Source organism: Bacillus rossius, chromosome 11 (assembly GCF_032445375.1).
Source record: "Bacillus rossius redtenbacheri isolate Brsri chromosome 11, Brsri_v3, whole genome shotgun sequence".
Taxonomy (NCBI): Eukaryota; Metazoa; Arthropoda; class Insecta; order Phasmatodea; family Bacillidae; genus Bacillus; species Bacillus rossius.
The window spans coordinates 48,851,053-48,877,940 of NC_086338.1; the positions used below are offsets into that span (position 1 = coordinate 48,851,053).

The window sequence follows — 26,888 nt, forward strand, 5'->3', positions numbered from 1 at the left end:
GCTAGTTCCGGTTCATCACGGGAGTGGCCGTTAACCCACTCAAACTCTTCGACGACCCTCAAACCCATGTAGGGATCTTATTTGCAAGTGCCGCAACGTAGGTAACACGTAATTAATTATTCAGTGCAAGTGTGTGTAGTGTCAACGTATTTGTCAAGTGTTATTGTGTAACTTGTGCCCATCCACACTTTGTGAGATGCGGAATTAAAAACCAGCACCTAAATACTGTTTTCTTTATTTCGTAGACGCCTCCTGAACAATTAGAAAACAGTCCTCTACACTGTTTAGGGCCAGTGTGTATTAAAAGCAGGGACTCCCTTCCACCATCAACAGCCGCCGATCCTAGTGGAACACGCAGGGGCAAAAACCCACGACCACTTCGGTTAATCCTCGAATTAACCTGGCGCCCGCCGGAGATTTCCTATAGTGCCACTGAAAACCACTAGGACCGCCCCGGGTCTCGATCATGAGACCGCGGGTGACAGCAAGTTTCGCTGTCTTAAAGTTTCATTTGGTACACCCACATCCTTGTTACGTCTCCCAATGATCATAAAAATGGATAAATATGAGTTAATGGCACCAGATGCGATTCACTCATCTGGACGAAATAACGAATAAATGAGCTCTGTGCATGCGTGTAATTTTGGCAAAAATCGTTCTGCCTAAAAATAAATGACTGGCCATGTTACAGTGTACTAGGATAATCGTTAGGGTATATGTGTAGTAAATTCAACACCTAAACCCTTATTTTTTGTGTCTTGGAATGCCTACCTAATTCAAACTTATTAACCATCGTCTAATGTGTTCAAGCACTATTTCTGCAATGTTTTGGGCGAATACAACATGGCGAGATTAAAACATACTTCACTTAAGTGACAACATGCCGTCTCTTTTCTATGGCCGTCTCCTGGGAATTCCTAAATCCATGGCTGTAAACAGGCGGTAACCATGTCCGCATATGATTACATGCTAAGTGTGTGAAGCCTTTTTTTCCCCTTTCAGTTCATTGTTTGACCATACAGGTTTTACACCCAAAACATCGGCTGAAGTGTACCTAGTGTTTGAAAATGGAAAAAAGATTTAAATGACTTTATTTTCATAAAAGTGTCTGTAACGAAGTATATTCTAAATCATATTATTTAATGTTTTTAATTCTGACGATGTAACTAATCACATAACTTTTTGATTATGCAAAAACTTATTCACGTTATTTACTTGACTATAATAGATCACATACAGCACAACGATGTAATACCAACCATCATCAGATGTGGTCAAGCACAATTTCCGCAATGTTTTGGGCGTATACAATATGGCGATGACGAGGAAGAAAAGTGGCTTCACCGTCACAGCATGCCGTCCCCTGAAAATTCCTAACTCCATGGCTGTAAACGGCAAGAATCGTTCTATATCTATGTGAATGCTATTTCATTTTTACCCTATGGTTCTTCTTAGCATTTCACCAATGGTGCCATCTATCAAGTGATCATGAACTAATATATGTTGCAAAGAAACTATTATTGTGTGTGTTTTTTTAGCGTGTGATTTATCTTCTTCCGTGTTTTAAAATTTTCTGTTTTTTTAATTTGCCAGGTTACATAGTTGTGCTGTATGTGATCTATTAAAGTCAAGTAATTAACGTGAATCGGTTATTGCATAATCAAAAAGGTATGTGATTAGGTTACATCGTCAGAATTAACAACATTAAATAATATATTTTTTAATAATATTATTTGACTTTGTTGTTAATAATATTATGGATTTGTTTTAGCGTCGCTTAGGTTATTTATAAACAATAATAATAATGTAGGCAACGATTGACAGAAGTGAAAAAATTTAATTATCTAATTGTTATGATTTATATTAAGTTTTTTTTAAATATTTTTATATATTCAACTTCATGCAATTAAAACATAATATAACTTTATTTCAAAATAAACTTAAAATAAACCATAACCATTTTATAATGAAACTATTTCACTTATTTCACACACATTATATATAATTATTACTTACTAATTTCGCTTGGAGTGCTGAGAATATTGTATCGTGCATGTTATTTGTTTTGAATTGTTGATAAAATTCTTGCACCCTTGCATTGGTTGACCGCATTACAGGGACAATAATGTTTAGCATTTGAGTTTTTTCTCATTCTGTGTGAATAATTTGATCTCAAAGACGTAATCGCAAGGAAATAAAGATTATGTAAATATCGTAAGCCTGTGCGAGGTCTATAATGATTGTGGATTTTATCAGTAGTGGATGATATTACAACTTCCAACGAGACATTAGTTTTAAATACTCATGTAATATCGTGGGCCCGTGGAAATTCTTTCGAAACATTGTGTAGGTCAGTCACGTGTATCATTGCGTAACCTAGTTGCTGGTATTACAGTTGCTCTACACTTTCTTCTCTGTCTTCAAGGTGCCCAGATGCGGCAACTTGTCTGCCCACGCTAATATTTACGAGATTGGTGCCAGGGATGATGTAAATTGCTACCAGCACCACCATACCTGTCTCGTGTTCATGGCAATGAAATGTCTTAGCCACATTTGTGTCTAGTTCACCCCCAACTTAATGACAAAGCCTTTACAGCAAGCAAATCTCGGCACCCCAAATCTACTTTGAATGATACGCATGTGGCGCGGGATTTGATGAAGGTTGAAGCTACAAAATTGTCGGAAGATTGCCGCAAAAATAGTTTACCGGCGTGGCCTGATTTAGCATTTTTAAAAATCGCATCGGTATCCTGCTACAGCAAATATTCGGGTTGCCCAAATTGAATATTTAGGTAGGAATTTATGTTTCGTGTTTATTATATTTATTTATTTATCGTCTATCGTCACATTAAACATTTATTTAAATTAAAATTGCATATTAAAAAATAAAGCATAGCAAAAGATAATATTCTTGATAAAATATTACCTATGATAAAAATAAACTTGAATGTTGACTAAATACAACAATAAAAGATAAACCGAAAATATATAACTCGAAATCGGCATACCCCTGCAAGAATGTAATTAAAGTTAAAAGCCATTAGTGGCCAATATAAGATGATATGAAATAGTATTACTTTAATACCATTCACACACACATTCTTACAGTAGGTATGCCGCGTAGTGATTATGCCAAGTAGGTGTTCCAGAGATACTTTTTCAGCCTGTGCTTGGAGGTAGCCAGGTTATTAGTTTGCTTTTGTCGCCTGGTCCAATTCGTTCTAGAGACTGCCCGTGACTTACGAAGTACTGATTTTCGTTTTATGGGTTATGCTATGTCAGCTGTAACTGTCAAAATCAGATGTGTAAACAATGTTGATATTTGATGATTTTGTGGATATTATTAAATGCAAAGTTTTAGATTGACGTAGTGCATTTTTTTTAAAAAATATATATTAATAATGAATTATAAAATACACTCTTTTACATTGAATTTCGGACATTAAAAACATTACACGTTTTCAGTTTCTCAGTTGTGTTGGCTACAAGGTTTTCAGTACTTGAACCATAAATTTGTTGCGGTGTACTTACTCTACAGGAATTACAGGCTGGTTTTGTCGATGCTTCCATATAATATTAGCAATGTTCGAAAGCATGATTTCTGGCCCTAAATTGACCAAGTGCCCAAGTTAAACCGTAAATTCGTATTGATTAGAGGTATTAATTTAAGTAGTAAAGCACGCTAACTCACAACTCCATAAAGTTGTCTGTTATTTAACTTAATTCAACTAGTATTATGAATATTTGTGTTAAACTAGTGTTCTATATCATGAAGTAAGTGACTTGGTACACTTAAATGTCCGAATTGATACTCTTCAAACAACACAAAATCTTACTCTTTCGACAATTTTGAGCGACATCAAACTGTTACAATTAAAGTGATACACTATTTGTGTTTATAAAATAAAATAAAAATTTATCCCTTGATACTCCCCCCCCCCCCCCCCCCCCCCGGCTCCTTCCAACCAACGGAAATATTCTTCTATCCAGCATAAGTGGTGGTCAGGAGGGGCATTGTGTGGTGAACCTGACATTAATGTTTCATTTGGTGAAGTTTCAACCTTAAATAGATCATTGAAGGAAGTTGTAGCGCCTTCTACATTGTTGACAGTGGCGAGGCGTGAGGTTTACATGAGGGGAAGCAACAACTCCGTTCACATCAAAACTTGATTGGGGGGGGGGGGGGGGGGGGGGGGGGTCCGGCCCTCCGCCGGGAAAATATGGATTTCAAGGTTAAAAATGGTGCTATTTAAGTAGTTTTCTTAACTGAACATTGACTATTCGACAGGTAGAAAAATTGACATATTTTATTAAAAATAAATTATTTTTAAAAAAAATAATGTTTGACTTACATTATTCTGATAGTAAAATACCTACTCTACATTACTTATATACTAAGTGGGAGTGTAGTATCATCGATATCTGGTACAAAATATATAAACAGACAACACATGGCAAAGTAAGTACTTAAAATAAAGAGAAGAACCTCATAAAAATGTACTAGAATAGTAAAAATTAAATCTTGGTATTTTTCGTACCAACACAAAAGAAATTATCTTCATACGTTGATCAGAAACTCTGTTAACTGGTACGTGTACCAAGAAACTGGCACGTCAATCATTCCTGAAACGCCACGATTTTTTTTCCTAGCCTAAATTATTCTAAGTGTGTAAGGGGAGGGTCCAGGGAGGACCTAAGAGTGTCTCAGGCCGAAGCCTATACACTCTACCATGCGGGTTTTTAACCATGCGGGGATCAATTAACATGCATTAAGCAAGCAGATAACTACTGGACAAGAGGGAAGAAGGGTCCAGGTAAGAAGAGTTGGAGGGGCTGAAAAATCAACCATGCTGGAGTTGGGTGCTTGGGCCTTGCGACCCGCATTTAAATGTTGGGTACTCCTGGGTTATTATTAACCAGGGGCGCATTCGCCCCCAGGGGCGGGCGACTTCACTCGTCAGCCCAGCCCAGCTGCCCAGGCAGCCACAGTTAAACCAGATGTGGGCAGACGAGCCAGTAAACCGGCTCGAAATGCGGACGCACGGAGCGAAAGGCAGCCTGACATTGCGCCATCTTCATCTTCCTTCTTCCAGTCAACAGCCAACAACCTTTCAAGCCAGGGTGGGGGTAAGTCGTTCAGGCGAATTAAGTATCTTGCGAGTCGGACCCTCTTGTCCTCCAAAATCCCGGGACGGTTGAAGGTCGCGCCGCCCAGGCTACCACTGGCTCCAACAGGGCCCAAAATTGAAGGCGCCGCCATCTCTTCCTTCAGAGTTACGATGCTGTTCAGTTCCGTTGCGCGCGCGGCAGTTCACAGCTCTGCAATTTCAAGCCCGCAGTTCGTCTACACTTCGCATCCAGGGCACATCGAGCTCCCCTGCAGTGCCTTCGCCGACGGAACTGCTTTCTGCCACGCGCCGAGCTGCATTCAGGCTACCTTTCACCCCGATAGCCGTAATAACGACTCCACAGGCAGGCCATTGGTCCGCGGACTGCTATTGGTTATTCACAGTCACCCCAGAGAGATTGCAACTCTCGAGCTGGGATCCCGTATCCGCCACCCGCGGGACGCGGTCGGTAGCAGTTGGCACTGCTAGGCCGCCTCCCGTACGCCCACAAATCCCCCACGCACTGCCAGCCAACAGCCCGCAAGAGAGATGCGCGCGCCCCGAGAGACGACCGCCGACTGAAACGCGACCTCGTCACCTGCCCTGCCGAACTCTAGCGGACATAGCCGAAGCAGTCGGCGGAAGAATACCACCGTCTGCTTCGGCCATGTTCGCTTCAGTTCGGCAAGAAAGCGCTACCTTCGTAGCTTCTACCACGTGTTTTTACAGCCAATCCCCTCCCTGAACCTTTGTACCATGCCACCCCCCTTCCGAAAGGAAACTACTGCGGCAGCCTTCCTGCTGAAAGCGGTCCTACCAGCGCTTCTAAACCTATCAACGCTTCTAAAACAGCATGTTTTGTGTGTCAACGAGTTCTTTTCTTATAGCGCACAGCGCACAGTACTGGGTCCCAAGAAGATAGTGTAAAAAATACATACACCTAACGGCACGAGCCAAAGTAAAATACTATTCTGAATAAAATATTTATTTAAAAAATACAATGTCTGGAAACTGCCTGGGCAAGCACTGCTTGCCTTGCTTGCCCTGACGAGACACCACTGATTGTTGAATGACAGCAGGTTTTGAATAGCTTTCAGTAGTCGAATGACGTTACTGTTTACTGGCGTAAACTAACCTAACCGCATCTTTATACTGCTAAACTAAACTAAGAATTGTATTTTTTTTTTATCTTTGACTCTTTGATCGCTTAAAATGAATTGTCTTCAAAGAAGCAGACAAGGCCACCTGGTCTTAACTTAATTATTTGTATAATGACTTTCATTATTATATTTAGTTAAAAGCCACAATATCAGAATGTAACGTTGCCCTTATTCGTGACAAAGGATAATTCTGTGGAATATTTCGCTTGTAATTAAAATCCATTGTGCCACGATGGTAATTTTGCACCAAATCTGCCACCTGAGCTTGCATACTTTGTCTGAAGGTTTCTTCATTAATATTCGTTAGTTCAAGGAGCCGCTTTTTTTTCTTTTCTTATTAGTTTGTATTTTTTAGTATGCCCTCGCCTGTGTTGTGAAATCACGGCTTTTGAGCGGTCATATTATTTTTGCTTCCCACCAAGGTTATCAGGGTTCCATCCCCATCGAATATTTCTTAAGTGCAAACGTGGCGGTCGTTGCCGTAAGCAGGAGGATATTACCGGGTGCTCACCCCCCCCCCCCCCCCAACCCACCGCAAATTCATTCCGTCGATTCTCCACAAATCGTCTCAAATGACTTGGGTGTCGACAATTTATTTTTCTATAATTTTTATCTACTATTATCTGTGAAAACTATTGGTGTGACAAAGCATACATACAACGTTTTTGTGGTTTCGCATTAAATAACAGGTTGTTGTTGCATGTGACCGCCGGAAGATTGCTGACCGGCTACACACACTGCAGAACCAGTGGCAGTTTATGAAATTGGAAGATTATTTTATATATATATTTTTTCCATACCTATTTAATTTGTTTTCTTTGTATTGCTTTATAGCATGACTTGACCAACATTTTTGTCCAAATTTGTTCACACACAAAAAATATGTAGTGGATGCAATGTACTACACTAAAGGTGACAGTGGCGGATCCAGAGGTTCACCTCGGAGGGGGCACTCTAGGATTTCAGAGAAGCCAGAGAAAAAATGTCTTAAAATTACTACATTTGTATTTAATCTACCCACACTACACATAACATCCAACCACCAGATTTTATGATTCTACAAGAAATTAATTAATTATGTTAAAATATTTTATTGGTTTCAGAAAAAATCATTTTTGTCGGCAATATTAATGTAGCAGACAATTTATTTTTCGGGGGGGGGGGGCACTTGCCCCTGGTGCCCCCCCTTGAATCCGCCACTGTAAGGTGACGTAATGTTTACACTAATTTCGAATTCTGTCGAAAGCCCAAAGCAAAGTTCTGAGGTCTGTGGAGCCAGATTGCGAAAAAATATATAAATATGTAACGCAAGCTGCGGTTAGCACTTAAATAATCCAATTTGGCGGGGTTGATATTCCTTTGCGTGTGCGAGGGACTCTGTGGTTGTCCACCCCGAGGTGCCCCACACGATCGCTTCGTGCCTGTTGGTTTATGTGCCGTGCTGTTGTCGGCTGCTTTTTTTCTTATTTTTTTTTTTTAATCTCTCTCTCTCCTTGTTGCGGCGGGACGGGTCGCCATATTAGGCGGGAACCTCTCCTCAGAAGGCCGGGACTCGGGGACTGTCGTACCACCTGCGCGCGAACCGCGACCCATGCCGTGCACACCGTGCGATCATGCAGGGGGAAGCCTTCTTTTCACAGACGAGAGAGCCAAACGCCCGATCGTGCATCTTCGTTTTGTTTTTTTTTGTTCATTAAATATGGCGGTGTTGATAAAAGGAAAGACCATAATTAAGGCAACGGTATACATTTGTAATTGTTTTTAGAGGATGGACAACTCATGATAACTAATGGTCAATTAGGTTAGGTTAGCTACATTATAAATACTTTAAAATATTGTGGACGGTTGATTTGGTTAGGATAGCTACATTAAAGATACTGTGAAATCATGTAAACGGTTTCCTAGACCTGGATAGCCACATGTTAAAAAAAATTTGCTAAGCAACCATAAAATGATTTTACAGTATTTTTAATGTAGCTTTACTTACCTAATATAACCAACCATCCACAATGTTTTAAAGTATTTATAATTACTTCTTGATAATTTTAAGAATGACATCTTATAAGTTAAACCCGTGCATTTGGAGAATAAATGCCCGCGGATTTCCCCCCCCCCCCCCCCCCCAAAATAAATACACCTGTTGTGGTACGTAAAAAAAAAGAGAAAAAAAAAGCGAGCATGAACTTCGGGGAACTTCGGGTGTGGCTCTCTCGTCTGTGAAATGAAGGCTTCCCTCATGCAGGAGTTCCGTAGCTGTCACAGAACAAGGAAGGATATAGAAGTGGAAACTGACACCATGTTTCGCGCGACATGTGACGCTATCTGCTGGGTGGACCCATAACTACTAGTAAAGAAAATACTCGGAATAGAATTTCTGATACAAATTTTTAGGTTAGTTATGTTAATTTATCTATTTGATGACTAATTGCTTGGTATAAGTTATTTTAACTGAGCGAAAAACACTTAATGCTGTTTTGTAACAAAAAAGTCATGTTATATATAAATGAGTAGGAGATGTAAAAATTTCTGGTATGCCCCACCACAAAATATGTGGCTACCAAAATAGAGTGGATTAATTTTCAATTGTTTGTTTGCCTGATAATAGCCGGTGCATTACTTCTTACAATAAATGTAGCTATGTTAGCAATATATTATGAAAGCTGGTATCTAGCGGGCGGGCCCGAAACTACTTCAAAAAACTAGGTCTCAGTCTCAGCAATGAAGAGTTTCTCCCCCGTGGTAACTGTGACCAAGATGATCGACGAGACATCTTGCATCGTCCCCACGTGCCACGTGGCGTTGCTGCACCAGCGCTCCATGCGCTTGCTTCACAAAGCGCAATGATTATTATTTTTTTTTTTGCGGGAAGGGTACAATTTTTAGTTTAGTAGGGAGTAGATACAGGGTTCCTGAGACATGCCGTGTATTCTGTGAGGGGGATGCACCACAACGCCGAAATACCACAACGCCGAACGTACAATAACGCCGAAAACCATAACGCTGAATGCCAAATTGACTACAACGCCGACAGCTAGAAAACTTCTGTGTACCACAACGCCGAATTACCACAACGCCGAAATACATTAATGCCGAAAAATGTCATTGCAGGACTGCCACAAAGGTTAGGTTAGGTAAGGTTAGCACACAAATTAAATCAGTTGTTTTTCATTTTGCTCCTTTGCCCCCCCCCCCCTCCCTCATCAACATTTTTCGACGTTACTGTATTTCGGCGTTGTGGTACACAGCAGTATTCTAGCTGTCGGCGTTGCGGTCAATTTGCATTCGGCGTTATGGTATTCGGCGTTATTGTACGTTCGGCTTTGTGGTATTTCGGCGTTGTGGTAACGACTCTTCTGTGAGTATGAGGAGAAGGGGGGAACAGATTTGGATATACATATTTCAATAATGTTTATAGCGTATAGCGGGGTGAGACTTTTAATGGTGTAAAAAAATTACCAGATAACCACGATCAAAAACAGGATTTGTTATCAAAAACAGTCTCACACAAATTTGTAAAAGTGAAGAATTAAATTTTTTTTTAGGGGGGGGGGGGGGAGTAGAAGGAATATACATACTTTACTCTCTCAGGTTTACTTACGATAAGATGGGGAGCTCTTCTTCTATTCTCACCCCCCCCCCCCCCCCACCCGATAAACCAGCTGGGCCTGCAGGGAAGTCTGGAAAACAGGAAACAAGCTTGAAAACCACGAAAATTTTCAATAATTTAGTTACTACAGACAGTTTTAGTAATTTGTCACAGTATGTTGTATCGTAATTGTCTTAAAACAGATAAACATTTCAATAATCATTTCTCATGCCGTTAACAATCATTCATGTCACTAACTTCAGTTAAACATACGGTATACGACTACAAACCTACCGTGCGTTAATTTTAAGCACAAAAAAAAATACACATATTTAGTTATTTTCAGGATCGATATGAATAATTCGTCGTTTCAAAGTTTGAGAATGAATTTGTTTTGTTCCCTAGTCCCTGCCGGCAGTGTTGGTTGCTTAGTGTAGTCATCCGCGATCGGCGGCGACCTGGCCATGTGGGAGATGCCAGGCGGTCCCGTGCCCCCGAGCGAGGAGCGCTGCAAGTGTCGGCGATGTGCGGCCGCGGGGAGCTGCTTGCTTCCTGAAGGAATCGCAGCTGGAAGAACACTAGGCGATTTGAAAATGGACTAAATTAAATGGGAGCAGTGGCGTAGCCAGGATTTGTGTATGGGAAGCATGTTAAGAAGCATGCCCCCCCCCCCCCTCATATTAAAGCGGGTGGTCCGGGGGGTCCTCCCCCGGAAAAATTAGGATTTTAAGGTGTAAAATAGTGCTATTTTAGCAGTTTTCGGTACTTATATTTAAATATTGTAATGGTAAAATTTTTATTAATTTTTAATATGAAATTTGTTTGAGTGATGAATTAGAAATTTAATTAAAGATTTGGTGCTAAGGGGGGGGGGGTGTTTGAACCCCTAACCCCCCCCCCCCCCCCCGGCTAAGTCCCTGCATGGGAGTAAAACTTTACAACTTAATATCACAGAAAATAACTAACATAAACAGTTTGTATTCAAAAAAACAGTAAATAAATACTTATAGAATATCCTACCTACTCTCTGAAAGAATTCTTTAATTTGATTGATAATAGAGAAATTGAACTGTTAATTTTGGTTGAACGGACTTGTGATAACAGCTTTTTCATGTTTTGCATAAAGCATCAAGTATCACTATACAGTTAAATTGAGTAACATGTTCTGTACTTTTTTTTTTAACTTGCATAATGTAAAATATTAATGTCTGCACATACATATATGTATGTAAAGGTAACTACATGTGTAACGTGACATGTTCTATATCCCGGAGCCTTGGCTCCACGTGGGACCAACGGAACAAAAATGCAAAATAAATAAATAAATAAGCCATTGACTGAGCGTGAATCACAGAGGCCTTCCACATTTGATCCCAGTTCCCAGAGGGATCGTCTAGACCAGGTGTTCCGCGGAAACATGGGGTTCCGTGAGTCCGGACGAATTTCACATGGAGCAGGCACAATTATTGCCAAATAACTTCCTTTGAAGGAGTTGGGGGTTCCGATATTAGTGTTCCCTGGCGGGAAAAAAAAATGGTTGTCTGTAAAGTCGGTTTACGGACGATAGTTTAACGTGGCATCATAAAACATTGTTGAAATTATTGCATACTTTTATGAATAAAATTGAATCATTTTTATTTTAATGATAAAAGAATAAATACTTGAAATTATACTAGTAATCAGATTTTTAAAATGCAAGAATAATTAACCTTTATTGCTGAAATTTTTGTTGTAATAAGCAATGAAAACCACATTAACTTTTCACTTCACTTTATAAACAGTCGACGAAACAGTTCACGTGTAGATGACTTGTAATTAATTTTAAAAACTGGCGTTTAGCTATAAAGTTTGAATATAATTATGAACAAGTTTTCATATAAAAAACTGTTATCAATTATTTGAATCACCATAATTTTTTTGGTCAATTGTAACATAACCTACTGCACTCGCCGACAGCGTAACGGAACAATGAGCATAACGGGACACAGCGTAACGGAACAATGTGCGTAACGGGACACTTTTTCGTGCGTGCAGCCGGCGTTCATCGATTTATTAGACGTCACGTCAAAAAGATCAAAATGTTATGAAGTTTTTCTCTCATGGGCCTATGAAATTGCTTGGGGTTTAGATAAAATACACAATTAATGTTTTAACATACGTCAAAGTTTAAAAAAAGAATTGGCTGCTTAATGTTTATCTTTCATTCTTAGTTGCCACTTAACAAAATTGTTGGGGGTTATTTTTTTTTAAATATACTAGAATTACGTTTTGTTTACGTGTTTGAAATGTGGTTACCGGCGTGGCTGCCGGGAGGTTGGCATCACTGCGCTGCCGTGGTTCCAGCAGAAGCCGTCGCCAGCCGGTGGCGCGGCAGCACGGAGCGCGGCAGGACGTGGAACTAGCCGGAGCGCGTCGCTTCCTTGTTCTCACTTTCCGCGGCGGGCTGGGAGCCGGGTAAAGGCGCGCGAAACCGTTACGCGGCCGTGGGCGTGCGAGAGATACAGCTCTCGGTTTCGATGGCGCGCAACGCCGCTGTCGGAAACCACCCTCAGGCCTGACTTATAAATAAGCCACCCAAACCACATTCTACAGAGTCCCGGTTTGCAAACTATGCGGAGGTGCAATCAGTGGCGTAGCAAGCGGGTGACAGGGATGGCCGGTTTCCACGATACTGAACCCCCCACCCCCCTCTTTTCATCCAAGAGGGGCCGCCATTTTCAATTCTGGTCAGGGGCTACGCCACCGGGTGCAATCACGCGTCGCAAGTATTGTTGGTTTTTACAACTTTCTTTGCGTTTTCGACGGCCATGTTTGGAGAGAGGTAGGCCGAACGCTTTTATATGAGAGACGCAAACGTTATGCGCACAGAAGCCCACAGCAGTGTGTAATAGTTGGGGATCGGCGCAATGACTGTGAGGCTTGAGGCTTGACATTCGCGAGGTTTCGGTCATGTCTGGGCGTCTCCGTCGTTCGATACTTATGATCAGGAGCTCTTGCTGACTGGCGGCGGAGTGAGTGGTCAGTGCAACCACTCACCACCAGGGGCGCTTGCGTCCCTGGTCACTAAATCCAGTACTGGACAATTAGCAGAGCGGACCACGAGTCCAAGTGCCCAACCCCCCGCATGGTAGACTCTTTTCTACTCTGTCCAAACACTTCATCCAGACCATACTCTGTCTCCTGTAAATTCCTACACGTAATGTATGCCAATTTGCATCCCGCATGAATGTGCTCAGGGTTTTCCCTGTGTCTATGCAGGTTTTACCTGGGCCCAACCTATCTCTAGTTATAGTCTAGATTTAAGAGTGAGGGGAGTTAGTCATGGCGCCAATCGCTGCCATGGCTGGCCAATCCCCTCCTAGCACATGATGCATGCGACCCTCTCCTTGCATGGCTAATCCCAGCATGACTAGGCGTATAGGCTTCGGCCTGAGACGCACCTAGGTCCCTCCCTAACCCGGACCCCTCCAAAATACACTTAGTTTTAGTTAGGTTAGGAAAAAAAAAATTAGTAAATCGGGAGCTCTTGGAACATCTTAGGTGACTTCCGTCCTCTAAATCCGCAAATCCTTTTAAATCAAATATTGACCATTTCTTTTGTTTGTCGCTGTCGTTAAATTATTTAACTAAAATAATTGTAGGTAACACCTTTATTTTCCACGTATATTTTGTGACGTTTTACTACCCCCCCAATCATTTTATAAAATAGTTTCTACAACGGTAGCAAAATTCGCAGTGGTTGTAAAAGTTTGTTCAATTAAACGTTGGTAATCCAGACACACAGTGTTCTATCTTGAATACTTTCGCTATTATTCACAGTAAAAATGTTGTTCATCTTCAAAGACGCACTTTAGGCCTTAAATCGTGATGAACACGCAGCTGAAGATTGTGGTCACATTCAGACACACTCTGTATAATCAACCCGCAGCGTTCGGCAGCGTGGGGTGGGAAATTGTCATTATTAGGCTAAATAAATGGTTAAAAATAAAAGTGCATGGTTAAACTATACTCTATTTCCACCAAGGCGGTATGGATTATGTCTAGGAACTAACCTGTAGCTTATATTTTGCTAGTGCATTTCTTCGCCGTATCGTTTTGCACCTCATCTGTCTCAAATGATGGCGATGTCGACGAGACATTTAACCCCAATTCATCCATCCATCCATCCATCAAAAATGTAATACCGCCGTTTGTTAATGATGGGCTCGTTTGCCTGACGCATCTGATCAAAACATAATGTGCAATCACGTCCCAAATAAATGGTAGTGGTAGCGCATAGTCATAGCCTTGATGCGCTTGCTAAGGTTCTGTCAGTTCATTAGTGTCAGAAAGATAAAAGTGGTACCTAGATAATACGTAGGATGATTACATAGTCCAAATCAGCGTACGTAAGCCTTTTTGTAACCGTGTCTTCAGTTATGGAATGCTTATGACTGTTTTTTTTTGTTCAAAGACTTCTATCGTGTGTTCAGACAAAGCGTGAATGGCGGTGCCTGGAGCTTAATTGTTAAATCTGCAGGCGGATTTCTGCGAAGTTTTTGTCTCTTACGTGATTTATTACCACCCCATAATTTTAGGGTGTTTATTTTCGTGTTGTTTTGTTAAGAGATGAACTATGGGTAGGGCTGACCTCGCTTGTCATGTCACTTTCGTTTTAGAACGTGGAGTTAATTAAATTACTTCGGCCAGAGCCAACACTGGAAATACCTTTCGTAAAACGGGGCGAAAAGAAAAAATAAAGTCCGATCAAAGAATATTTATTTACAAAGTTCTTCAATCAAAATCAATCCAAGTCACGGTCCCTCAGACAGGGAAATTTTGAAAACAGGGAAACTCAAATAAGTTAACGATATCTTAGTTTAAAAAAATGTATCAGTAATTTGTCGTGCTTTGTAGTATCTTAACGTTTCAAAGTTTGATCAACCAAATGTATTCGTTCTCTTTTTCAGACTGGTAGCGTTGGTTACGCAACGTTGATGGAAATGATAACATTGAGACTATGTATTGTGTAGGAAAACATATTTGTCTTTGCTTCATGGGAAAATATTAGGTTTCTGCATGCGTTTTATGTTATACATTGAATGATTTTTACGATATGATTTCACGGTGAAGATCAGAGAAATGTCTTAGGTCGTCACAAAAAAACTGGTAGTCTGTTTTACGGATAGTAATAATGATAGCAACTGTGAGCACTACAGCTACCATTTCATTTTAACGAAGTCATAGACTGTTAAAGGACGAAAACACGATTTTTAAAAATATGTTTACAAATTATGTACTTGACACGGTGCTATTTAAACCTGGAGTGAAATATTCTAAAGCAGTTGTGAAATAAACCACAAGTCCTCATCACCTCACATGTTAATTTCTAATTTAGCTTTATTTTTCAACAAAAAAACATAGCATTGGCGGATGTAGTGCTGTGGTGATGATGTAAGACAGCTTTCCGTCCTCATCTGGATTTTTGTGTAGCAATATATTCCTGTAGCAGTTAACGACGTTAACAACCACGTGTGTGCCAGATAATATATCTTTGTTCTGTTACGTAGCTGTATACCCGACCCGATTCCCGCGAACGGAAAGTTGCATTTCCTTGTTGGCGATTTCAGTTGATCGCGTAAAAATTTAAATGTATATGATTTCCATTTCCTCGTGACAGCCAGCCGTATTTTGGTTCCAAGAGTTGAATATATCGAGTTGATTCGTCCATTTACATCGTCAACTAGACGAGCTATTCGTCGGTATTTTTTTAGAGAAAAAAAAAAGAGATCCGTTCGTTAATTTTTTTTTATATATTTACGTCTTGTTTTCAACTTTAAGAAAATAAAATATTTTCTTATCAATAAACTTGATTGCCTTCAAAAACTGGCTTCGCCGAAAAGCTTCTGACAATTACTAAAACGTACTTTACAGCTTTCAATGACATGTCAAATTTATTTTTAAAAAGGTTTTATTATACTTCACATCCAAAGATTGGCTTCTCTTAATATGCTGGTACCAAATGTCCGTTCAAATTTTTTTTATTGGAAACAACAATCCATTTACGTAACACGTTCCTCTATTTTCCTTATGCCCCAGTGTCGGGGCTTTCTGGATAATATTTGTTTGCTATATTCCAGCCGTGAAGAATATTTTTTGCAGCTCGCAGATTACATTTTTGCATATATTTTTTTAAAAAGTTAATACGTGATTTATAAATAATTGTCTTATTCAATTAGTTGGCTGTATTAATAATTTAAAGTTGTATGCCGTACGTATGAAGTCGTGTGAGCGCACAGATGATTCTAGAACCATTAATATACCATTATTGTTGTTATTAAAGCTGCATCAAACTTACAAACATTTGCAAGGAAGTATTATTTCGCGCATAAGAAATTAATGTCGGATAAACCTCGCTTAATGTACTTAGATTTTGTGCCAAAATATTCCAGACGGTCGACGTTTCTTTCCATGAGTATACAAAGACCAGCGACATTTCCATTTTATGCTTTTTTGGAATTTTCAAACTTTTGCGTTGGCCCACCCGCAATGTATACAAATAATGCGCAAGGACCCTGCTTTTTGGCGGCGTATTTTTCCACCAGGCTATAAACTCCGCATACCCGAGGTATGACCAGTGGCGTAGCCAGGATTTGTGTATGGGGGGTGTTAAGAAGCATGCCCCCCCCCCCCTTCCCACCGTATTAAAGCGAGGGGTCCGGGGGTCCTCCCCCGGGAAAATTTGGATTTTAAGGTGTAAAATAGTGCTATTTTAGCAGTTTTCGGTACTTAAATTTAAATATTGTAATGGTAAAATTTTTATTAATTTTAATATGAAATTTGTTTGAGTGATGAATAAGAAATTAATTAAAGATTTGGTGCTAAGGGGGGGGGGGGGTTCGAACCCCTAAACCCCCCCCCCCCCTGGCTACGCCCCTGGGTATGACAATCGTAGACGTCGCGCGGTGTCTTACTTTGACCGGAACAAGTCATAATCCGCTCAACCGGTAGCTATTTTTTGACGTGACAACTAATAAATCTATGAACGCCGGCTGCACGCACGAAAAAGTGTCCCGTTACGCTTATTGTAAGCTTGCGCCGCATCTATCTCTCTTCCACTCGATTGGAACAACCATCGTTTTGACTTTTTCGAGGCACATTAAAGTTGAATCACTCCCATTCGTTTCCTACTTTTCCTATTATCGTCCTATCCTTAACAGAATAACACAGATTGGAAGAAGTTAAATAGCAAACAAGTTTAAAAGTTATAGTTAAAATATCTTTTCGTTAAAGTAATAAACATATTTGAATTAATGAGTGCAAATAAAAGTAAATTTATCAATTAAATTGTAGATTTCATTTCACTCCTTTTTTGTATCCTAACAAAATAGTGATAATTCAATAAAAATGATTCAATTTTATTCATAAAAGTATGCAATCATTTCATCAATGTTTTGTTATGACGTCACGTTAAACTATCGTCCGTAAACCGACTTTACAGACAACCATTTTTGTTTTAATAACTGACTCGTGGTCTTTTAGGGCGTGTTAGAACTGCCGATCCAATCGATCAAGACGAAGGAACGTACAGGTGTTTCAAAATCAGCCTGGTGATTAAATATTCCGCTTACCGGGTGGGTTTCATGAACTATTCGATACGTGATCCAATAATCTTAGCCCAAGAATGATCCAAGGACAATTCCTCTAAACGTTAGGACTAGACGAACTTCGCTCGCGTGAACTGAAGTTCGTACATGTCAGTTTGCGGTAACAGGCGGCGGCAGCGACAAGTAAATGTTAGGTGCATTTCTATTGGCGGCCTGGAACGATATTGTGTCGCTACAATCGATAGTGACTCGGCAAGCAAATGTTTGAAGTGGTTGTTACCACAAGATAGCAGCACATGCGGCCGCCGCCTCGTCTCCGTTTATTTCTAAAAACTTCTGAAAACATATATTGGTATTTAAAAGTTATTACAAAACTAAGCTGCCTGAAATAGGAACACTTTAAAAAAAAAAACCCTATTCAAGGGCGTCGCCTGCCGATGGCCAGTCGTTGGCCAGGGGGGGGGGGGGCAAGTTGTGGGAAAAGTATGTATTTCTTTGCATTTGGCTACATTTTTTTGAATCTCTAGGGCTCTAGGGGGGGGGGGGGCAACCGCCCCCCCTCTATCCCCCCCTGGCGACGCCCTTGTCTCTATTTAATATGTAAAACAACTTTGATGAATAAAGAGCCGTATTAAAAAATCAAACTAAAACAATGAGCTTTGAAAAACGTAAAATATGAGTATGTCATTGGTAAGTGGTTGTAACACTAGAAATAATAGCATTTTTCATGAATGTATTACATACCATTTAAAATTTCGTAAACCATTCTCTTATATTTTTTAACCTGATAAAAGTAATAACTTGCATGAAAACCGAAAATAGCCTGGGCATTTGTGCCCGCGCTGTGTCGATTCGAGATCATTGTCATGAACTGCCAGGGCTATCGGGTTTATCTCCAAGTTCCCAATAATCCTTGTTCAGCGGGGTTAAAAACAAATGGTGCAACATGAAATGCGATCTAACCATGATCAAACCAGTTTATGAAACGAGATCACGCTTGGTGTCTAACGGTGCAACCAGCAGGTGGCAACTCGAACAGCCCGATATGTACCCAAGTGCCAAGTAGTGGTTAAAATCCACACAATAGATAGCGCTGTTGTAGCTAGCCAGTTCTTTCGTAAATTCAGAGAGATTGCTAATATGCTGGGGCGCAACAACAGGGGGGGGGAAGGGTATTTTGCCCCCCACCCTCTGAAACCTTGAAGTGGGGGCAATCGGGGGCAAAGAAAGTGCTATGTAATCAATTTTTAGATGATAAAACTGCTTAAATAGCACCATTTTCCACCTTGAAATACAAATTTTCCCGGGGGAGCGCTTCTATAATAACTGAAGAAAATGAAGTTAGCAGGTATAAATATAGTCCATAATGTAAAGAAGGCTGTTTTAAAACCTTCCAGCGTTCTGAAATTATATCGAGCATCTTGACAACAAACAAGTCTTGAGGCTTTTATTATTTTTAATGCTCTACTATGCGACACTGATATGATATCTAGTGCCTCCGTTCCGAGCTTCAAACAACCTTTGACAATCTATTTTTCAATACATACATTTATTGCATGTCACGCACTTTCTATCACGTTGCTTCATTTGTAGATTCGTAGATGGCAGTGTAGTCTGTGACTGTATGCGGGCACATGAAGAAACGTTGCAGTTTAAAGTCAATTCAGATATACACGGTCGTTGCCTGCAACCGTTCTGTGGGTTGTCTGCGCGGCTGGTGCATCGCAGACTCCGTGACTCAGCTCCGTTGAGACGTTCTGGCCGGAAAATTGTCGTACTTAAACCCATTTACTGCCCGCGGGGTGTTTTATAAACACGCTCTTTTCCAAAACGTTTATACTTGCACAAGCTCCAGAAACACACGCGCCGTAGTAAAGTGTGTGTGTGTGTGTGGGGGGGGGGGGGGGGGGGGGGAGAAGAAAGATTGTGGTAAAATACTTTGTGAAATGTTTTACTCTCCGTGAGTTTTCATATTCGATGTTTTGCAACAGAACAGGAACTCTTGTTTTCGTACTGTTGTTATTCATTTTAAGCTTCTTTTTGAAGTGAAAACTTCTTTTGGCGCACCGCACACACATTTTTTCGGGAAGCCTTATCTTCACAGACGAGAGAGCCAAACGCCCGATCGTGCATCTTCGTTTTTTTTTTTGTTCATTGTAAATAAATATGGCGGTGTTGATAAAAGGAAAGACAAAACATTGTGGACGGTTGATTTGGTTAGGATAGCTACATTAAAGATACTGTGAAAGCATGTAAACGGTTTCCTAGCGCTGGATAGCTACATATTAAAAAGTTATTTGCTAAGCAACCATAAAATGATTTTACAGTATTTTTAATGTAGCTAACCTATCCTAATCGACCGCAAAATTTAATGCCACACCGGTTTATACAATGAGATAGAGCGGCGTATGACGTATGAGTAAGCTACATCCCAAATAAATACACCTGTTGTGGTACGGAAAAAAAACCGAGCATGAACTCCGGGGAACTTCGGGTGTGGCTCTCTCGTCTGTGAAATGAAGGCTTCCCCATTTTTTCGTAGGTAGTAAGTTAGGCTGATCCGTCACGCTCTGAGGGGAAAGGCTCGCTCGGGTGAACTCGGGACCGCCGAGTGTACCCGAGCGAGAAAGATACAGTCAACTGCTCTTCGCTGTTGCGTCGCTGTGTTTAGTATATTCAATTAATACGTAATAGTTGTCATTATTAATTTAATAGTTATTATTGGTACGTAATAATAATTATTTTAACAATTATTTGGTTTACATTGATTGCGGTCTTTAGCAAAGATATCAGAAGAGAATGTGTAATACACGGCCAATGCATTTACGAAATATGTTGAGGTTATGATAGGGAGTAGATTCATGTGAGTCGTCATCGACATGGTCACGTGAAGTGTTAACGATAACACTATATCTATGTTCCTCTTAGTATAACATATTGCGCTTTTAAATCTTAAGTATACGATTACTGTGCAGTAAAAAAATGAGTAGAAAATATATTAATATTCTCATATAGATATACAGTTTAATAACGAAGAAAACGGAGTCTTTGTAGCAATATAACCTAAAAATTAAGAACATCATTATTTTTTTAATACCTACAATTACTATACAATACATATTTTATAGTAATTTAGGAGTTATTTTACTAACGTGATAAAAACCAATATGTTGTGTGACAATATTTTTTTCGTAAAAATTGCGAAAAAATTTTCACTTCTGTCGGCAGTCCCCGTATATCTCATTTCACTTTAGATTGTAGGCGATTTTAAAGTATAAAATAAGCAAATCAATCGACCAATATAACAATGAAGTAAAAATAAAAATATACATCATGTTTCAAAATTAATGGGGTGGCAGAACGCAACTAGAGAAGCAGACATCACCACACAGTGTATGCTCGTAGCTCAGCCGTGAAGCGCCAGAGGGCGCTTTCCAGCAAACGATGCAAACGCGCATTTCACAGCAACTGCCATCTTGTGATGGCGCTGGGGATCTCCAACAAGATGGATGCGGATGTGGATCCGCGAGAAGGAATCACACATACGAGCTTGCGGACGGCAATGCTAGAGAAGCACAAAATATTGTATCACGCTGTCAAACTTTCGCTTCCAACACCTTCCAATATGTTTCCAATATGTTTTGTAAGTAAAGTTGGAGAATTATGACGTCAACGAAAACGTTACTAGCGCAACCATATTTGTTTGCCAAGTTGGCTGACTTGAGTTTCTATATTTTCCATGGTTAAAAAAAAAAAAAAAAAAAGCTCGAATGAAACATAAATTAATTTTTAAAATGCGCCAATTTTCGCAGGAAATACTCAGGATTATCTCGAAAAACGTATTTCATGTAAGCAAAAATAACCATATCTTTGTTTTGTACAAAGTTACAATATCGTTTTTGTAGTACCTATTAAAAACTATTTCATGGCAACTGGTTTAAAAAGGAAATAGAGTATTTTTTCTTCTGTGTAGGTATGTTTTATCACTTCTTGACGTATGCAACAAAATTTTGGGGGAAAAAACAACTCGTGTATCAGTTTTAAAATTTGGAAAGAGAACGTAATAGATATGGATGAGTTGTTTAACACAGTTAAATGTTACCGAAATTTCATTGCTTCAAACTGCTAATGAACGACAAAGTAGTGAAATACGCTACGAATCACTGTTCAGGTGAACCCCAGTGAAGTCAGTTGAATTCTGTCTCTGAAACAATCAATAAGGCTGCACTGATCCATAGGCTTTAAATGGAATAGAAAAGTTTTCTTCGGTGTACAGTCTTATTATTTTTGAGCAATTCTCTTTGTTATATAGTGTTTATCGCAGAGAACAACGTTGTCAAAACGTCTGTAAAGTGTTCCAGAAATTATAATTTTTGAATCATTGTCATGGTCAATTTTTAGTACGTACTTCCACAATGTTAAATGCCACTATGATTTCCTTGTCCTTAAGTAGCCTTGAAGAATACTCTACAGATCGGGGTTCTGCCTTCTGCCTGAGCTACCGACGGAAAGTGTGTGTAGTAACCGCGCTCTGTTCGTGTCCAGTGTGTTCAGTAACCCAAGTCAAAGAGTTGGCCGGCGGGTGATCGACGCACTCTCTCCTACGCAGCGATCTTGTCCGTGGGGGGAACTAACTAACTGTTCGTCTGCTGCAGCGCCAGGGACGCCGTTTCCAGCGGTGATCTAGTCCGGCATGAACGTCGGTGGGGGGAGGGTTCGAAAAGAAGGGGAAGTGGGGGGGGGGGGAGGGGCGTAAAGCGTTAAGCGTATCCCACACGACGCCCCATATGGACACGGCGACCCCACGCCACGTCGAGAGACCAGCGTCGAACTTTTATTTATTTTTATGTTTCTGTTCCAGGGTCACCCGCGGGGTCCGGTCTGTGCGGTTTGTGCACGACGCCTCCGGCTGCGCTCCTAGGTAAGGGACAGCCACCCTTGGCCCCTCCTGCCGGCGGCACACTGAAGACTGTTCCCAGAGGCAGTGGCGGATCCAGGATTTTGGTTTGGGAGGGGCTTGACCCAGCTGAGGCTAGGCTTTATCAAGGCAAACACTAAAACAATAGTGGACCCAGATGCTTTTGGAGGGGGCTTGAGCCCCTTAGCGCCCCCCCCCCCCCTCTCTGGATCCGCTACTGCCTAGAGGCTCTCGTTCTCAGTCTCAAGTGTACACAGTCATTGGCGTCCACTGTTACCAGGCCTTTTATGAAATTAAAAATCTTTTTTTTAAAAGCCATCGTTAGTTTCAAATAAGTTTTTAATTTTTTTTTTTTTAAATTTTACTGTTTTATTTTTCCATAAGACCATAACAATATTGTGTGTTGACAGTATCATTGCATTTTTAAGTCATTATAAATGGAAAAAAATAAATCAGTGTTAAACATTAATTGTTATTTAACAGGAGAAACTATTTGTAGCATTCGGTCACATGTTAATAACAAGTCATTCCATTAAAATAGGTACTATGTTCAAACACAGCCAGAATTATTATTTTTTCAATAAATAAAATTATTGTTAAAAAAACGGTTGAAACCAAGATGGCGTCTTTCAGTTACGTCTCGTAGAAGTAAAAAATCGAATATTTTAAGATGGTGCTCTTGATGACATACAACAGGAAAGTTTATTTCCAAAGTTCCCATTCCAAGACTTCTTTCGCAAAATACAATGTTTCAGAAATTTCTTGTGTAAATTTTCATTATATTATGAATTTGTGGCAAAAACTGTGTTTCTCTTTGGCGTATATATGGCAACAGAGCACACCAAGACAAGAATAACGCTAATGGCAGAAATCGTGCATTGGCAAGAGAGAGAGAGTAAATGCCTATCAAAATGAACACTAGAAAACTAAGGATAAGACGTGCTATTATTATACCCGACAGCTATATGCTAACACAGGAGAGAGTTGAAAAATAACCCAGCAGCAAGATATGTAACTACATAAATATTATATGAATAAACTGTTAAATTACACATATCTGGTTTTAAAAATTTATTTACTTCTTTTTAAGTAGTTTTAAGCACAGGAAATATATTTCCCCTATTTGTATAGTGATAAAAAAAAGTTTTTCTAATGGAAAATAAAGTTATTTTCGTTGTTATAATGTTGGTACAATGCATATTAAACAAATACATTTTTTCATACTAAGTTTGCCATCCATCAGACTGACGTGACATCATACAAACGTCTTTGCTCTGTTGGGATCACACTGGTCGTCACACTGTCCTAATTTCCCCACCAACTAGGTATGTTTGACGTCAAAGTTTGAGGGGTTGTATACAGGTCCAGATATTGCTTTCCTTATCTCAATGAAATAAAGTTTTACGGAAAACCTCATTACGTTATTTAAATAAGCGCTGCTCCAAGGGGGAAGGGTGGTAGGGTCAATAAACTACCCTCCACGCCTCCCGAATTAAAATTATTTTTATGTTAATGATATATTTATCATTAAAAATGAATTTCACGACAAAGACTTCATACAAACTGTTAACATTTTCATGCATATTGTTAATGCTGGGATTGAAATATAAATTGACCATTTTTAAACATCTAGTTAATTGATAAGAACCATTTATAAAGCACCAACTATATCATATTTTTAATTGAAGTGAAATAATCGATAAAAATACGAAATTATAAATGAAAAACTAATTTAGGAAACTACCCCTTTAAAACGCTCTTAAAATTATTAAATCAGTGGGTAATTTTGATCTAATACAATTCTTTATACATATGCCAATGCAACTCAGCACTTTTTGTCGTGGAAATGAATGCAAAATAAGAAACGAAAAACTTAAACCCACAGAGAACAAGCTTAAATCAACTGATCTAAAACTTGAAATAGTAGACAGCTGTGTTTCATCGTTGGGGCCATCTGTTCGCTGTGTTGTCCAAGGTTGTCTGTCTTCATTTACTGTTCATGTTGACGCTGTCTCATCAATGTTAGCCCAATGTGTTTGTCTGTGCTGTTATTTTTTAATAACTTAATTCCTTCCACGGAATTTTCTGTGCTGTCTAATATCTATAGTTGGACATTAACTGATTTATGCTATGATTTCATTTTTATTCCTTATTTTGCATTCTTGAATTTTTGACGTGACAACTTCTAATAAATCGATGAACACCGGCTGCACGCACGAAAAAATGTCCCGTTACGCACATTGTCCCGTTACGCTATGTCCCGTTACGATCATTGTACGCTTGCACCGCATCTATCTATCTTCCACTCGATTGGAACAACCATCGATTTGACTTTTTCGAGGCACATTAAACTTGAAACACTCCCATTCCGTTTCCTACTTTTCCTATCATCGTCCTATCCTTAACAAAATAACACAGATTGGAAGAAGTTAAATAGCAAACATGTATAAAGTTATAGTTAAAGTAATCTCTTCGTTAAAGTAATAAACATATTTGAATTAATGAGTGCAAATAAAAGTAAATTTATCAATAAAATTCTAGATTTCATTTCACTCCTTTGTATCCATACAAAAAATAGTGATAATTCAATAAAAATGATTCAATTTTATTCATAAAAGTATGCAATCATTTCATCAATGTTTTGTTATGACTTTGTCACGTTAAACTATCGTCCGTAAATCGACTTTACAGACAACCAATTTTTTTTTTCCATGACAAAAAGTGCAAAACTGCAAACTGCAATGGCGTACATCCAAAGAATTGTATTGCATGCACGCCTCTAAGGTGTGCGGTAGTTCTGTCCGCGGGATGAGTCGACCTGTTGTGCTTGATGAAGAGCCAAGCACGCCGTCGAGACCGTAGCGTCGCTTGTGCGCCACAGTGAAGCTTGCGCCTGGAAAACACACGCGGTGTTTACGGAAGTCGAGTACCAACTTAAAATAAACTATTCTTCTCTTTTTCTTCTAAGAGCCCGAGAAAGCAGGGAAATCGTCGCATGCTGTCTTGAAACAAAGCATCTCAAAGGACTGGTGTCGTTGGATGTTCCCAATTAATTTTTTTTCTTCTCTCTCTCTATCTTTTCACTGAACTCCTTTCATTTCTCATGGACCATGTGAAGTCGGGAAAGATTTAATGAGTCACGGAAGACGGCTAGTTTTCACTACCGGCAACATCGAGTTTCGGTGCTTGAAAAAATTTTCTTCCGCGACGCCCAAGTTTGATATCGGGCCTTGTAACTATTCATTTTAACACCACTATAGCGTAAAAATAGGTGTTTTTTTTTTTTTAAATTACTTGCCACCTTAACATTAAATCGTTTGCAAGAAAAAGGTTGTCCCTTTGATTGACTTGGGATGGGAAAGATTGAGCAAAAAAAAATTTTGTGGACGTACGCCATTGCTTGTTTACACTGTGTGTCATAGAAAAACATCAATGTCTACTTAGTAAAACTCTAACATTGACTGACTGACTGACAACGCACAGCTTAAACCAGTGGGTCTATAAGCATTAAATATAGAGAAATAATTCCTCGAGTACTCTAGGGATGCACTAAGGAGAGATTTTAGAAATTTCAATCCTAAAGGGGTTAAAAAGTGTGCTCGAGTTTGTAAAATACTAATCACTAACTCATTAATAATTCTCAGGAACCATAAGAGCTAAAGACTTGATATTTGGCACATATATTCCTTTGCTACGTAAACATCCGCTAAGAAAGGATTTCACGAAAATCAGAACCCTAGGGGATATTTGTGGGGGGGGGGGGGAGGTTAAAGATCAATTTTTTTTCTTCCCCGTTTGGTGGTGATTTCTTTGTATACATGGCAACAGCTTTTGCATTGTTGATGCCTTTTGCATCTCATGGCGACAGCTATTACATTTTAATGCTTTATTTACTTTCAGATCTTAATCAGCTCGGAAGGGGGGGGGGGGGGTTGTGGAAGCGTTAAAAATCCAAATTTCCCGTCTTTTAAGTATATTCCCTGCAGACTTGAAACTCGGCAGGGAGGTTTTTTATATTACGTACACATTAACTGAGAACAGGGTTTTCTTAAAATCAGCTAACAAGGCGTGCTATGGGGCGTTAAAAATCCATATTTCCCGTCTATCCAGAATACACCCTACTTGAACTGATGTGTGAAGCCCATGCAGCGCCGGATACTTCAGCCAGTAATACTTAAAATACACCGAGTACTAGCCAAAAATGTCATTTCCACAGAATTCTCTGTGTTGGCTAGAATTTAACATTTAACATCAGCTGATTTTTGCTTGTTCTTTGTTTTTTTTACGTATTCATCTTTGTTGTGGCCATTCTTGAGGTTTTTCTTGTACATACAGTGTAAACCAGCAATGGTGTATGTCCTCAAATTTGTTTTATAATAAATAATTCTACAGTAACATTTGAAAATCCTCGCTAAGTGTTTAATTTCAGTACATATGACATTAAATTATTATACAGTTGGCACTGTCGGACCAGGTATAAAGCCAGACTATATCTAGTTTAAATTTTGAGCATTTTTGGACAGGAATGGT

The 26,888-nt window shown here is 39.6% G+C and overlaps 1 protein-coding gene across 2 annotated transcripts in view; it reads left to right on the plus strand.

The window, feature by feature from the left end:
* Window positions 1-1,473: 1,473 nt before the first annotated feature.
* LOC134536935 (dnaJ homolog subfamily B member 6) overlaps window positions 1,474-26,888 on the plus strand; it is a 158,611-nt gene continuing 133,196 nt past the window's right edge. Inside the window, exons 1-2 of one of the 2 annotated variants that reach the window (XM_063377035.1) lie at window positions 1,474-1,668; window positions 22,302-22,361. The gene's annotated coding sequence lies outside the window, so the exon portion shown is untranslated. The remainder of the gene's footprint in view (window positions 1,669-22,301; window positions 22,362-26,888) is intronic. The other variant, XM_063377037.1, reaches the window with a different exon arrangement.